Source organism: Nymphalis io, chromosome 4, assembly GCF_905147045.1.
Source record: "Nymphalis io chromosome 4, ilAglIoxx1.1, whole genome shotgun sequence".
Classification (NCBI taxonomy): domain Eukaryota; kingdom Metazoa; phylum Arthropoda; class Insecta; order Lepidoptera; family Nymphalidae; genus Nymphalis; species Nymphalis io.
Genome location: NC_065891.1, coordinates 5205770 through 5219862, shown reverse-complemented (window position 1 = coordinate 5219862; position 14093 = coordinate 5205770).

The window sequence follows — 14093 nt, the reverse complement described above, 5'->3', positions numbered from 1 at the left end:
TAAGTTAAAAAAGTAATTATGATGCCGAGAAAATTTTATTCCATGAAAGTAATATATGTATACAAAAGAATAAAATATCTGCAAAATGTTTTACAACAAATTATATGAAGCACAAGTTGAGCAATCTCGTAACTTGTTCCACACCATCAAAGAAGGCACAAGCACGGAGGGCTCTGTATTGCCATCGTTATGGGAACTCATCTCGCGATATAGAGAATTGATAACTGAGCCTTTTTATTTGAAAGAAATGGCTGCCATCGGAAACTTTCTTAGTTGTATCTCTTTGTGTCTGAAACTGACAGTTTTTTTTGCACGGAAGATTGATCTATCAATGGGAGGCCATAAAAAAGTAATCTGGAATAAAATATCTTTGTTATTGATTTTAATAAATTTAGTCACAGACCATAAATGTTATGACTCTGGTCAGAAATTTCAATGGACGACTGTTATACAAAAATACGATATTCAAAGATTATTGTATAATATTATGCTTGTTTATTGTACATTTGCATATAAATAAACGTTCAAATTTATATACGAGACGTACAGTTTTCAGGCCATTCGATTTTAATACTATTTACTATTTTTATAAGATTTTTTTATTTATTTAATGCAATAGTTTGTAAATGTATTTGAGATTTTGATGCGAACCTTGCAATCGTACATTTACCAACTTATAAACTGTCAAACATTAAATTATTTAAAATATTTCTTTTATTTCATACATCAGTCAATAAACTAATGTTATTATATGTATGAGAGATTTTAGTTAAAATCGTCAGCATGTAATTAATAACATTAGAAAATAGTTTAGTGTACATCAGATGTGAAAAGAAATTTATACTAGAAACAAATAAGAAGAGAAATAATTATGAAAGATAAATGATAATAATGCTTTGTTTTCGTTAAGAAAACGCCATTTAGCTGAATCCGAATGCATAAAAATAAATATAATTTAATTAAAATGTTTATTTAATTTTACATTATTTTTTTTTATATTATTAAATTTTAATTCTGTAAATAAGTAATTTATATTTAGAATCGCTTATATTTTTCAAGTAAAATATCATATTTAATAAAAATATAAGATATCTAAGATAATGTACGTTACATGGATTTAAAAGGTATTTAAAAATAAACAAAAAAAAATAAACGTTAAAATATTTTGAGCTTCAATGTGTGTTGACGTCATAATCCTTGAATAATAGTGTCGCTTACAATACGACGGGATTAAGTTACTCCAATGTAAATAAAACGATGTTATATAACTGGGGGCGCGTGTGAAGTCACGCGCCGAACTTTCATTATTGATAACCGGATTTATATCTGCGATAAGGTTTTCGATTTATGTTCCATAAGGGTTTTATATGTGGGATAGATTTTTTATAACGATACATTGATTACTAAAAAAATTTGATAACATGAACTGAAACACGAATTTGATTAAGTGAGATTCTTTGAAGTACTTTTTTCATGTATCACTGTTTTTTATAAAAATGCGTTACTTTACGATTTCATATAGAGTGGTTTGCGGATAATTTAAATTTATACCTGATTGAAGTAGGCTATTTCAAGCATTTTTGACATATTTTACAAGATTATATCGAATAAGTAAGTCTATCAACAACTCCGTATATAGGTTCTACCTAGGCGAATAAGCAGAAAATCGGTAGTTTATCTATTCCATAAATAAAATAAAATAGGTATTATGAAAATATTATTTAAAATAATTTTAGGTTTTTTATAGTAAATGCCTTCTTAACATAATTTTTCAATTATTAATTGTTAAAGTTAAAAACATTGCCGTTGGTTTTTGGTCTATCATATCAAGTATATATTTTTTAGATAAATACATTAGATCTTAATCTGTCGCCTAAATTATGTTAAAGATTCTTACTAGGCTTATAAAGTGAACTTTCATTGAGAAAACAAAAAAGTCAAAAGTTTTATGGAATTAATTAACAACTATTGAAACAGTTTTTTAGTTATTTAATATTTTCATTCCTTATTACATCATGCATATCAAAATATATATATTAAATATATTGGTCATAATATAATTATATTATTTTATTTTCGTCAGTGTGAAAATTAATTTTAATTCTGGCAACTGGACTTGATTAAATCGACTTATTAAACATAATCAATAAAAACACCGCATAGCCTACGAAATTGCAAAAATAAAGGCAAAGCAACGCAAGTTTCTATTTTAATTAAATAAATAAAAAATATAGTGCAGCGTCAAAACAAGGATAATATCGTTATGCACGCGTGTACACCACAAATGCGCTTCATTTGATTTCGCAAATTATAATTGGCGCTATTTCCCGCTTTTTGAATGGCGCGCTACGTGCGCCGCATAGTCGCTTAACGCGTAATGCTGACCAACCATTGATATTTACTGCCGCGCTGCGCAGCGTTGTGTTGCTTTTTATGCATATATGTTGTAGTCTTTTTTTCATTTAATTTGAAAAATATATAAGAGAAATAAAAGATTAATAAGCCAATGTGTAAGATAACAGACAAAATAAATTAACAATTCTATTTTTTGTTAATCTGTTTTATAATTGTTGCACAAAAACAAAAAATATGGAAACAATAAATGTTTTAAGGTTATCTAGAAACCCTTAAAAATGTATTGTTTTCATAATACTTGATCTAGGATATTATAATCACACTATATAAATATAATATTTACTGAAATACATAATTACTTAAGGATTGCACTGTATATGATATCCGTTTCAAAACTATCGATTTATCAATAAAGGCAGAGTTATATACATATTGTAACAAATATTCAACTCCGTACAGCTGGAACATAAGAACAATATTAATAACTGGCCTTGGTCAGCGGCGTTTGAAGTAAAAAGTAGCTCATGTCTGAGTGTTTTATTCGTGTAATAAATTTCGTAACTATCAGTTTAAATTGATAAAATAAATATTTTTTTACTTAACTCCTTATCTGTGCCGGCTTCACATACGTCGAATATGGGTCTACATATAACGTTTATATTGAATGACAGACATATATAGTATTTTTTTTTGTTTTTGGAACTAGAACCTTCTCAGGCGTTTTCAGATTAATTCACCAGTTTCATTACAATCGCATGAATGGCTTGGGAACGCAGGGAGGACAAACACAGAAACATTCATTTTTATTTGTAATTATTATCGATTTAAAAAATAAATTTCTGAATTAATAAATTAAAGCCTTAAATATATAATCTTCAAATCCAGAGTAAACAGGTTTCTTATAGGCAAGCGTGCTACATCTTAGACCGTGTCGATGCTTAACATCAGGGAAGTCAACGGTCAAACGCTGGCCTATTAGTAGTAAAAAATATATATATATAAAAATAGATAATACAATGCTGCTATATAGCTAATTATTACTTTAATTTCAAATGAGTTTCCCGTTATTTGCGCTATAATTTAGCTGGAGTTATACCCTAAAAGGAAATCATTTGTATTACGTCCACGTAAACCTCTTTAACGGCTTCTGATTGAGTTTTTAATGTGCCGCTTAAATTTATTTACTTTTGTTATTAATTGTGCCGATGTGCAGTTGATTGTAATTGTATTACATATTTTAATTTATAATTGTAAATGCATAACGAACATTTTATGACAAAATACACACCCACACGTAGAAACTATTTGACACGTGATTTATTGAAGAAGAAGTTTTATAGAAGTTAAAAATTTTAAAGCCGTTTTTGAACGTCAATCAATTCAATACTAAATTTTCTAATTATAATTTAAAACAACATTTGTATACTGTTAGTTGTAGAATAATAAGTAGTATATAGTAATCTATACATTTTTTTTACAAGATTGTATTAAACTTACTCCGTCCGGAATGTGTTTAAACAAAAAAAAAAAAAACTGGTAAGAAACTCCTTAGTTACTTTCTTATATCAATTCCATCAACATATTAAGGAACCAGTTAGAATACATAAATAATATCGAAGAAACATCACAAGATTTTTTTAAATAATATTGGTAGTAAAATGCTAGTTGTACCGAAGCGAAGTTGAAACAAGTTGTTAATATAGATAAAACGCTAAATACAATGGCGTATTAAGTCACAAAATCCAACGCAGCATTTCAACGATCAGACAATTGATTTGGCTGACATTAAATTTTACACGCGTATATAATTTAAACGAAAAATCGTCATTGCTTTGCACGCATTAACGCGATATATGACAAATCAAACAAAATCGCTGATTGCGATACCACATAGCGCGTTCACGACCAATGTTTGCGGTTGTTAACAAGTTGACAGATTGCATTGGATGTCATTCTCACTGCTGTAATTCGTGATCATAATAACTGGTTTCACAATTATCTATGTTAGAGTGATGTTACATTTGTTTCAATGTCTTGAGTTTTATTATTTTATTCTTTTTACAGAAGGCAAGTATTTAAGTGTATTATTTTTTTATTGCAATAATCAGAATTTTATAAAATGTAAACCTGTAAAGTAATTTTGGAGTAATTTAAATTAAATCAAAGTTATATTTTTGCATGAGTAGTAATTTTATCAGTCTTTTTGTTCATGAATAAAAAATTCTAAGCAGTGGAATGAGATGTATATAGATTTAATCGCACTCTGAAAATCTATTCAACACATTATGCTATAATTATTGAAAATATTTTTTTTCTATTGCTGTGTGCAGCACATAGTTTTATTTTTATATCCAACAAGTGCAGCTGTCAGCAATTTAACGGTAAATCCATCACAGTGCATTAATTGGACATCATTCAGATACATAGGGCAGACGGAGTGCGCAGAATATTATGGTGCGGTCACTTACGCAAATACAAATTCAAAAGTAAATACAACCTCCTGGTAGTACAAAACGAATCCTCCCTTTGGATTACCAAAAATGTCACTATTGTTGTTACTTTGATTATTAATAACTATAATTATGTATTACAATCTTGTAAAAATGTCATTAACAATTTAAAACTATATGAAGAAATATCATTTCATAGGTAAGTTGAATTTTTAGACTTATTTCAAATTGATTTAACTTATTTGTTTGGGTTTGATGACGTAGAATAGAAAACCTATACGAAAATTACTTGGTGTTGTCAGGTTACATTGTTATTTTCCCTTGAAATTATATAATATATATAGATATGTTTGAATAATTAAATTCATGGATTTAGTTTAGTATAAGATTCGACCATTTCACGAATATCTTGTTTTTTTTTTCATTACCCTGGCAGCTCTACACGCACACTGACGCACGTATTTTTACAGCGCTGTCACGTACAAATGGAGAATTTCTTGCCGTTCGTTCCGTGCGCTTCATCTGCCTTTCGTTTAATACTATCTAAAGAAATCATTATTTCATTGTTTATAATTTATCTTAAGAGTTCACATAATAAATGCTTTGTATAATACATTGACGGTTATATTACACCACCAACCTTGGGAACTAAGATTTTATGTCCCTTGTGCCTGTAATTACACTGGCTCACTCACCCTTCAAACCGGAACACAACAATATCAAGTATTGCTGTTTTGCGGTAGAATATCTGATGAGTGGGTGGTACCTACCCAGACGAGCTTGCACAAAGCCCTACCACCAGTAAAACATGATAGGGGACGGTCACCAAGTTATTAATTTTTGGTTATTTACAGTTAAGGTAATTAAAACTTAAATATAAAATTTATGCTTAGTGTTAGCCACCATCCAAATAATTATTTTCTTAGTAAATTAATAAATCATTAGTGTATTATTAAAATAAATAACCGCATCAAAAAAAATATTTTAATTAATTTTTTAAGCTTTGAATAATTCGATTTTGTATGACACTTGAGACATTAAAACTTAGTTTTAGCTAGTTTACAGTATACATATGTACATTTTACCATAATCTGAAACTTACTACCACAGATAACCAAAAACTTGACTGAACAATTCCACAATTATATAACCACTTACCTTATCCGTTTGAAGATACTTTTCACGAATGCACGAATTTAAAGACAAACATCAACTATGCAGACGGTCCTGTCTGCAATCCATTTAATTAATAGCGATTTACTAGTTAGGAGTTGGTAAGCGTACGAGGTTCCTAATTCGGTTAGTGAGGTCTACGATAGCTACTGCGAAAATAGTTTTGGTGATTTTGAAAATTATCATGATAATGATTTTCGTTTTTTTTTATAGGTTAATGCGTGACGTCATTAGGCTATGATTTAGGTAATATAATTTATGACTTTTTTCCCTGTCAAGTCACTCAAGTTAAGTACTAAATCAATTTTATTTTAAAAAAACAGTATACACAGCAACTATCCGTGTATCTACTTAATATTAATAACCTAAATCGTGTGTTTGTTTGAATGCGCTAATTTAATTCTAGTTTGAAAAAATATTTTTAAAAACATAATGAATCCTAAACCTTATACCTTATTAGATAAACGGCCTTACTTGTTGCTTAGTGACTGTTTAGTGAAATACTTCATCTCTTTCTGTAATTATTGATTTGACATTCAATATAAGAAGTATTCTTTACCTAGTCAAATGCTAAACAACGCTTATAAGTAAGACTGTTAGATTTAACATCACGTTATGTCCCAAGGGGGCGGAGTAATAAAGTTTTTAAAATGGGTTAAACCGCGCGGAGCAGATTTTTTTTTTTTTATATGCGCCGGGATGGCAAATGACTCTACTCCACCTGATGGTAAGTGGTAGTAGAGTTCAAACGCGATGACGGCCAGTACAGTCGGGAAGAATGTTCTGTACTAGCCGTCCCCGCCTTGCCGGCTCGCAAGATGCCTCTTCACGCCTCGTTTGAAGGAACCCGGGTTGTAAGAGGAGGGGAACACGTGAGCTGGTAAGGAATTCCATTTTTTGGTAGTGCGACAAAGAAAGGAGTTGCCAAATTTCTTTGTGCGCGATGGAATTGATGTCACAGTTATGCGGTGACATCGAGAACCGGTTCGCGTGGACTTAAGAAGGAAGGGGGAAGCAGGAATTAGAGAGAATAATTCCTCAGAGCACTCGCCGTGATACAGTCGATAGAAAGCGCTCAGGGCTGCTATCTCGCGACGCAATTGTAAAGGTTCAGGGGTATTTGTGACCTTTACGTCGCCAATAATGCGTACCGCACGTCGCTGCAACCGGTTCAAGGCCTCCAGTAGGTACTTAGCGGAGCCATCCCAAAGGTGCGAGATATTCAACGCAAGACCGTACCTGTGTTTTTTATAACAGGCACAGGTGTTGTGGCGTGAAAAAACGCCGCAGCTTGTTCAGAACTCCGAGTTTCCGTGAGGCTGTTTTTATAATAGCCTCGATGTAATCCCTTGGAATAAGATCGCAGCGAACGTCCATCCCCAGCATGGCGATTTTGCTTTGTATCATCAGCGGTGTGCCACAGAGGGATGGAAGAGGGGAAAATGGTGACTTTTTCGCTGTGAGAGCGCATACCTGTGTTTTCTTGGCATTAAACTCAACAAGATTATCAGAACCCCATTTGGCGATGAGCTCTAACGTCCTATCGAGTTCAATGACAAGATTCTCCCGCCTCTCCTCAGTTTCCGCCCGCCCAGCCACTGCGCGTCCGTGGTATCCACCATGCACTGTACTATCGTCTGCATAGCAATGTATGCTCCCAAGAGAGAGCATATAATTGATATGCAAAAGAAAGAGTGTGGGAGATAGCACAGATCCCTAGGGGACCCCAGCATTCACTACATAGAATTGTGAAGCGCAACCATCTACTAAAACACGAAGGCTACGCTTGTGTAGGAAGCTAGCAATCCAGGTGCATAGCTGAGCAGGCAGACCATATGCCGGTAGCTTGAAGAGAAGACTTCTGTGCCAGACCCTGTCGAAAGCCTTGGAGATATCGAGGCTGACAGCCAACGATTCTCCCAGAGGTGTGTTACGTACGCTAGAAGATCACTTGTGGACCGTTTTGGCCGAAACCCTGACGATTATTAATTAGATAGTGATCTTCTAGGTAATGGATCAGTTGGTTGTTTAGAATCCGTTCCATCGCCTTACAAAGTACTGAGGTGATAGCTATTGGTCGATAATTTGCCGGGTCAGACCGATCCCCTTTTTTGGGAACCGCTTGCACATTAGCTCTTCTCCAAGCCTCCGGCACACATCCCGAAGAGAGAGAAAGTTGGAACAGGCGCGTTAACACAGGAGACAGCTCCGCTGCGCACTTCTTCAGCACTATGGCTGGTATTCCATCGGATAAAAATATTTGGTTTAATCTTGACAATTTGTGTTAAAAATATAAACTATATTTACGTAGGTACATATTTTTCGGTATGAAATGTTTGGCAAAGGTACATAACTTGTCGAGATGAAAAATTTGTTAAAAACTATAACTTACTGCCCCTTTCGTGAAGGTTCGCATATGTGTATTTGTATAAGTATATTATATTCCACTCACATGTTCAATATAGAATAACCATATAAAGACAAAAATTTTATTAATATATAAAACAGACTTAGTTTTCATTATATTTATTTAAATTACTGACAGCGTAGTTTAAGGGATAGTTTCCGACCTTAATGGAATTAACAAGGATTGTTTTCATTCGAAGTTTTCTCGTAGTTGGGTGTTGTTCATGGATTAATTTCGACCACTTACAAAACCCAACTTAACCTATGCCGTTAAGTAGAGTTTGCGAACTTTTAACTGGAAATTAATAAAATCTCGTTGTAAACAAAAGTATGATGGTACTTGTAAGGTGTGGTGATTTTGATTGGATATTGTAAGTGGGACGTTGGAATCTGAGTTGGCATCGATATTTTTAGTATTAATGACAGTCTCCGCTACAAAACTATTTAATAATAGTAATCTTGTAATAAAATATAATAGAATTCGCTCAGTGGTCGAAATTCATAATCATTATGAAAATTTGAGGAAAACATATATGAATTTGTATATTTTGAACATTTTTTCTCTACTCTTATTTCAATGTTTTTATTGATAACACTAAAGCCAAACAAAATAAAGAGAAATTCGGACTTGTTTTGTCTTCTAATTTATATGTAAGTTTTTAATAACAGATTTGGTTTAAGCTTTTTACGTGGCGTATCTAACTATTATATTTAAGTAAACGTTAATATTCAATTATCTGCTGTATATAATAGCTTGACTAAGATTCTAACGACGTAACACGATTGAATATGCTAAGGAGAGTTTAGTGTGGAATACAGTATGACCCTACAGGCTTAATACGTGTGATACATGTAATGTGATATATACATAAGTATATTATTTGAGATGGCAAATCTTCATCAATGATTGCGTACACCAACTCACATTTCAAAGCCAAAGACAACAATACGAGATGATAAATACCTAGGCAGGGCGGACACACTACTCTCATTTATATTTGTATTAAATAATTTACATAGCAATAATCGAGGATAATACTATTATTTCATATTACACTACACCATTTACACCAGTGCTTGTATTGAAGCTTTTTGGCGTTACGATTATCTTTATAATAAAGAAAACAGTAAATAATGGTCACAAGTTTTAAATATATTTTTTTATAGAATAGAAGGTAAGTGGTCACCAACGCCCATAAATATTGGCATTGTAAGAAATGTTAACCATCGCTTATATTACCAATGCGCCACCAACCTTGGGAACTAAGATGTTATGTCCCTTGTGCCTGTAATTACACTGGCTCACTCACCCTTCAAACCGGAACACAACAATACCAAGTACTGTTTTGCGGTAGACTATCTGATGAGTGGGTGGTACCTATCCAGACGAGCTTGCACAAAGCTCTACCACCAGTAAAAACTGTAGTTGTACGTAAACATATGAACGTCAACTTTCTGAAATGTTACGAGTAAACAAACAACGAGTGTTCGTTATGCGATAGTAGATTTTTCTCCGACTGATTTATTTAAACGGAATAAATAATTTGTTACAGTGCCTCTAAAATTAGGTCTGAAATACGACTAATTCAATCTTTGTGCGATAGAAAGGTATATATGAATCAGCATACGTGTGATAGAGACAGAGGTTACACTGTCACCCTTGCACGAGTGAATGCATTCACAACACCGTTGGCAGATGAAGATATAAAATGATTTCTATTGTTATTCTTAAAATGATTGAACTATTTGTTTTTATACATTTAAATTTTAAATAAGGTTTCCGTTCTTATAATTGCTTTCTTTTTATATATTTTAATATACGAATTAATTTTGTAATAAAAAGAAAAATTTACGTACCACATCAATTATATCTAACAATAAAATATATGTTTGCAAAAGTGAACTATTTTAATTAACAGCGTACTAACATTTAAATCAACAATTTAACCACTCAGGATAAAATATGACCAAAAATATGATATTTTATTAAAATATTTTAGCCAAATGCATTGCAATAAATCGTTGATTGCTGACGGTACCGCCACACGTGTGGCACAACGAGCCTTATAATGAATAGCCGTCGCCTGCCGCGATATTTCAACGAATTAACAAATGGGCCGCTGTCGGACGGCGCGCTGTGTTCAATTTTTCTGCGCACCGTACCTAACTACCTGATGTACGTGCGGTTGATGTTTCGCTGATGGCATTGATACTACCGTACTAAACAAATGCACGAACACACATACGGAGGAATTACGGGACCATTTGGTTCGCAGTAGTTCAGTTTTAGATTTTAAGTTAGCAAATGTTATTTTTGTGATTTTTGTCTGGTGATTGAAATTATCATTAGATAACCTTATATCGATGATATGTATACTCGTTATATTAAAATAAATGAGTGACTTTCTTTAATTAATATTGCGTTGCTTTATCATATCTTGATATATTTATATAATTTATCATATGTAAAAAATAAATGATTTCTAAGATAAAATAAAAAGTGAAAAACAGTCAATAACGTCAATAAGATTGTAAGCTGTATTGCTATATAACTAAGTAACTATTAGACCGATTTTAATAGTAATAAGTTGCTTTCTGGTGTTAGGGCTATGTGCAAGCTCTTCTTATGTGCGGTGGTGACCACTTTCCATTAGGTATATATACTCATCTGCCTACCTATTTTATTTAAAAAAATCTCTATATACATATATAACACCTTTTAAGAAAATTTTATTGAGAAATTAAACAAAGTGCATGAAAAACATACTTGATCACAGTGCAATAAACATTATTTTGTTGATATCTGAATTACTAAAGCCAAGTTCGTACGAGTGGATTTCAGTCTATCAACTTGAAACTAGAAAGAGAATTCATATCAAAGCAATCAAAATTAATGAAATTAAGATCAACTATCATTCAACTATCGATTCAACTTTTTTTTTCGTTAAACAACAACAAATGTTATTAAACTAATTTAAAACTGCACGATTTTGATAACTAGCAATCAGTAACATTTTAACATAAAGTTAATTTTGACATAAAACATAAACAAGAATTTTCACTTTTGTTAACTAATATCTCGGTATATTCAAACATTCATCTGCATATTTAACATCATCGCTGGCCGCCGTTTCGCCCGAAACGCCTTGATAATTGCTTGTGATTGTTATTGTGGCGGCCATTTGAATATTGTAAAATCTAAATTGCCATGCATACTGAGTGCTGGCGGTGAATAATTTTCTAGGGATCGGTGTACCTCGCAGCAGGGGATAAACGTCGTTATGACTTAATTAGGTTCTGTTCTGTGATGGGATTTAAATATGAGACTATCAATCATGCATTATTTTTAATACCTAACATTTTACTATAAACACAACTTTAATTTAATAATTTCCATGAAGCGGTTGGCAAGCAAGGTTGGTTTACTGAAATAGCAAAGATATTTACTTAAATTTTTAGGATTTATATCCATTAGGTTTTTCATAAATCAAACTTGTTCGAGTTCTGTATTTTTTATACTGAAATATTTTCAAAATATGTATATTATGTTTTTTTATATATAAGATAAATGCTTTACCCTTAACTATTTATTTTCATAAATATAACATTAACTCTATGTTATCGTATATTTCAAGTTAATGAATGACGGGTAGCTCTTACGAAAATCTTCAGCCCTCATCCGACAGGTGAATGCCCCAGGGAGTCAATTATTTCCGTACAAATAGACGCGCCTGCAAGCGGATTGGAACGGATCACGCCGAATGGATTTATCAGTCAGATTTTGTGGTATGAGATCATAAAGATAGAAAAAGTCATTGAAATATTCGAATACAACTTAAATTCATATGTATTTTAACCATTAATTATTGGATATGTGTAAATGTTAAACTTCTTGATTACATATGAGGAACCCAAAATCATATAAGACAACTATGTTTAGTTAATTCTTCCTCGTTGTCAATTCTCAATTAAGTTTATAAAGAGTACACATAGTAAATTAAATGAAATAGTAATGTTCATTTATAAAATTATGCAAATATAATATCTGCATTCTAAGGTTGTTTCGATGCCTGTAAATCCACAACAGTGCGATTTTTAAGGCATTTCCTGCCTCAAAAAACCACTCTGTGGAACTTTCACAAGCGAATTTTTCGAACTGATATGACAAAGAAGCCTTTAAGAGAAAATTGTACTCATTCCTTAATTGCTGGCAACGCACCTGTAAGCTCTCCAGTGTTGTAGGTGTCTATGGGCGGTGGTAAGCACTTACCATCAAGTGAGCCTCCTGCTAGATCGACCCCCACTAACATCAACATTTAAAAACAATAAGTCCACATCATTTTTTAAATCTTTATTCAAATAGTTTCTTACAAGCATTTTTTAATCATTTTACTGGATAAATTAAATGTAAGACCCACCACCGCTTAGAGTGTAGATTCAAACGAGGTACGAACCGACAAGATTAAATTAAGATTTTAATTTATTAATAAGTAAAAGTACCTGCAAGTTTTATTACAGAATCAAACACCTTGCCCCAGGAAGGATGTACTGACTTTACGGAGTCGGAAACTTGGCATTACAAGTTTATCTTTAGTTCTCGTGCTTATCAAACTAAGACCCACTTTGCTGCAAGAAATTATCAAAAGCAATCAATGTATCTTATATAAATAATAATAATATGCTAAGCATATACGATATTATTTAAATTTTAGCTATGTAGTAAACTTTTGTATCTTTTTCGTATTTCTAATAAACATAATATGTTATCTGGATCAATTTGCACAAGGAAATTCATTCATCTCAAAATGAATATCTCATTGAGTTACCTCATACTTTGAGGTACAAACCATAAGAAAAATATTGTGAAAATAAAAAATATATTAATCGAGTAATATCAGTGTAAGTTAGTTGTCTATAACGCTTATGTATTTTTCGAAACAGAGTCTACAAAGATTATACGTAAAATTTTTATTCGAGTGGAGTTTTAGTATTAAAAATATTTATATATTATTTGGTAATATTAATGTATTTTTATTTTTTATCAAATCCCAAAATTCTAATTCATACAAAACTGAATAGGTTGTTTATATTGGTCGATGTTATCATTATTCTCCATAAGTTGGCACACATAATTATAGATTAAGTGGTCATCACCGCTCATAGACATTGGCGTTGTATGAAATATTAACCATTTCAATATCCACTGCGTCTGTAATTGTGTGTGGTAGCCCTCGTGCCTGTGTTTACACTGGCTCACTCACTATTCAAACTGGAACGCAATAATACTAAGTATTACTGTTTAGCGGCAGAATATCTGATGAGCGGGTGGTCCCTACCCAGACGGGCTTGCACAAAGCCCTATCTACACCTTGTCTGTAGTCTTGGAGTCATAAGAATGTGAATATTTCATTTGTACTCAAAAATTGAACCAGAAATTGAAATTCCGTTGATTTTCAAACTTTCAAATGCGAAATTAATAAATAAATCCAGCTTGCAACAGTTGGTTGTTATAATTCTAGTTAGAGTTTTTTCAAGTAATAATTAGAAATAAGCTTTTATAAGATAATTATAGAGACAGGATCACTTTTATATCTTATAACCAAGGCCCTTGTTATTTTAATGTAAATTTTAAAATGCTGACTAAACGACTTTTCCTTTCTAAGTTGATTTGAAGCCTTGGGCTCAAACCACGGGTTGTCTAAAACCAGT